Source organism: Rousettus aegyptiacus, unplaced genomic scaffold, assembly GCF_014176215.1.
Source record: "Rousettus aegyptiacus isolate mRouAeg1 unplaced genomic scaffold, mRouAeg1.p scaffold_m13_p_2, whole genome shotgun sequence".
Classification (NCBI taxonomy): domain Eukaryota; kingdom Metazoa; phylum Chordata; class Mammalia; order Chiroptera; family Pteropodidae; genus Rousettus; species Rousettus aegyptiacus.
In genome coordinates this window covers 177320069-177323122 of record NW_023416295.1, presented here as the reverse complement: position 1 = coordinate 177323122, position 3054 = coordinate 177320069, and positions in this window count along the sequence as shown.

The window sequence follows — 3054 nt, the reverse complement described above, 5'->3', positions numbered from 1 at the left end:
CCCCTGCCCTGGTCCTGCTCGGTGCATTGGGCTCATCACGGATGGCCGGCTCACTCGCCGTCCTCCGCCACTCACGCCACGGGAGTTCAGTAAACATTTGCTGGATGAATAAATCCACGAGGGCTGATGGCATGCAGGCAGGGGCTTGGTTTACACCCTCGGGCTGGTAGGGAGGCATGGCAGGTATTCCCAGTTCTATCTGTTTGTTTGTTTGTTTTTCCAGCATGGGCTGGAGGGAGAGTGACTGATCGCATTTGCATTAGAGAAGGGGAGTTGGGCAGGGAGGTGGGTGCTGGGGGGGGTCTGGTGGGAGGGGTGCCCTGCGGACAGAGTGCATGGGTCAGGGAGAAAGGGTCAGCCCTCCGTCTGCTGACGCAGGGAGTCGCTGGACAGGTAGTGAGGTGAGGCGCCTGGGGGATTTCCTGGCAGAAGTGTCCGTCTGGCCGGCCTCCAGTCTCACAGGCCGGGGGGCTGAAGAGAGGGCGACGGGAACACAGTTCGGGGGGTTTCGGAGATAGCAAGGCTCTGGGAGGCGAGGGATGTGTGAGCGCCCCCCGCAGGGGGTGCTGAGTGAGGGCAGCACCCGCCCTGCCATCTCCGCAGGGCCAAGGAGGGGAGGGCTCGGGCAGAGGACCCTAGGGGCGGGCCTGATTCTGCAGCCGCTTCTCCTGTGGCCAGCCCCTCTGCTCCTTGTCCCAGTCTGTCTTCCACACTGCTGCCGGCGCCATCCTTCCAAAACCGAACGTGACCACGTTACTCACCCACCAATTAAAAACATAGATCGAAATTGCCTGTGTCCCTGGGTTTTAATGTGGGGCGGGTGAAAGTGAGCCTCGGCGAGGCCTCGGTGAGCTCTGCGGGCCTGCGGCTCCCGCATGGCACACCTCGTGGCCCTTGTAACTGTTCACGTGCCCTCCGAGGGGGACCCAGGGGTCCCTTCATTCACCCTTAGTTGGAGGAGCTGCTTCTGGGGAGTGATGGGCTGCCTGCTGGGAGCTGCTCACCTGTGGAAATGCGTAAGCAGAGCAGAGGGGTCCCTGGAGACCTGGGGCTGGGCCACGGGAGGCGGGCCATGCTAGAGGGATGCTTTAGAGAAATTCACGGGCCAGCAAGAAAAGCTAGGGTGGCAAGTGGCTGCGCAAACAGCTTCGTGGGTGGTTTTCTAGAGTGGTTTAAGGGGGGAGACGTCGCGTTGGGTCCTGATGGCAAGAATCCCTAGAAAGGGGAAGATGGGGGGGCATGCCTAGCCAACAGCAAGAGGCGGGGAGGCAGGCGGGAGGGAGGGGCAGAGCCTTGTGGTGACTGTGGAGGAGGGCGTGGGGTGCGTGGGGAGACCTGGGCTTTGGTGATGCAACACGAGGCCTGCTGTTTACTCTGTGAAGGAGGGGCAAGGGGTCATCTCTGAGACACAGGACGTGGGGGTAGAGGGCTGGGGAGACTGCAGGGCGGAAATGAGCTGACCACACATGAGCAGGCTGGGCAGTGGGGGGATGTCCATAGGGGGTGGGGGCCATGGTGTCACTGTGGCAAAGGCCTTGAGGAGGGAGGCAGGGCTGTGTGTGGGTAGAGGGTGCCAGAAGGGAAAACCAAGTCGGAGAGGTGGGGTCTGACGACATTGGCAGAATGACAGGCAATGCGAGCCATGCTGGGTGGAAGGAGAAAGCCAAGGGCACATGGGGCTGGGGAGGGCCCCCTGCAAGAAGGCCTTGGGGAAGCAGATGCCGGGGAAGCCTGGGCCCCCCAGAAGAGGAGGAGGCAGGCAGGGGCGAGCCCCTCTGAGGGTGACCTGGGCAGTTCAGTGGGCAGAATCTCGACAGCCAGAAATTCAAGTGGCAGATCACAGTCTAGAAGGGACCTCAAACCTCGCCTTGCCCCTAAGGTGACTCTGGGGAGGCTGCTCTGTGGGGCATGAGAGTGGGGGATGCCAGCTCTGGCTCAGGTGCTGGGCCTGAGGACTCGCCAGGGACCCTGCCTGCCATGCGCAGGCTCGGTGGTGTGGTGCTGTGTTTCAGAGGACGCCTTTCAGAGTGAGGGGACGAAACTAAGTCAAGCAGGGGGAGGGAGGCAAAAAAGGAAGGTTTCTGAACCTAGGTAGCCAGCACCCAACAGAAGCAGAGGAGGCCACGGCTGGGCCTGAGGCCAGAGGCAGGGACAGGGGCGCGGTGGGGGCCTTGGTTTCATTCATTCTCCCTGCTGGTTCCCGCAAGGGCGTGGACCACGATGTCAGTGGTTTGCTTCTCCTTGGGCTCTTGCAGCTCCAAACTCATCTAAAAGCAAGCGAGTCCCGCTTGCCCTCCCACAGTGTCGGAGGGGCAGTCCTGCACCTACCCTCCAGCTCCTCTCTCTGGGTGTCCTGTCCTGACTGTGTGTCCTTGCCCATCACCATGCCGCCGCGCGCGAGACGCTGGCAGGCCCTTGCCTTGAGGGTGGCGGACACTGTAAAGGTGCTTGGGTGGTGGCACAGCCTTCTCCCAAGCATGCAGGCGGATCCCCAGGTGCCTTATGGCTTAAACTTTGCTCTTGACGGCGGGACATGCATCGAGCCTTTTTTAAAGGACATGTGTTAAATGTCTCACCCCACCTAGATGGGGCTTCCAAGTGGGGCCGGAGCCCTCCTCAGGCTGGGAAGCCTAAGGGCAGGGCCTGGGTGCTCCCTCCACCCATTGCCAGGCTGGCAGCCCCTGGCGGGGATGCCCTCGGGCTCCTCCTCCGTCCGGGTTTGGGAGATCTGTGGGCAGGGCCAGGCACTCCTGCCTTCCACCAGTCTGACAGTGCGGGGGAGCGAGCCTCGGGACCCACCCCGAGCCCGCATGGAGCCCGGAGCGAGAGGCCAGCTTCAATGCGGGCGGCGCCTGCCGTTGACCCGCCGGAGCCGCCGTCGCTGTCATCGCCCGGGGGGCGGGGCCCAGGCCGAGGCGGGCGGGGCCCCGCCCCCGGAAACCGAGCCCGCGCCGGCTGGGCCAATAGGAGCGCGTCATCCTGGGCCCCGCCCACAGGGGGCGGGGCGCGGCCGCGCAGGCGCACGGCGCGGCCGGGCGGGCCGGCTGGCTGCAA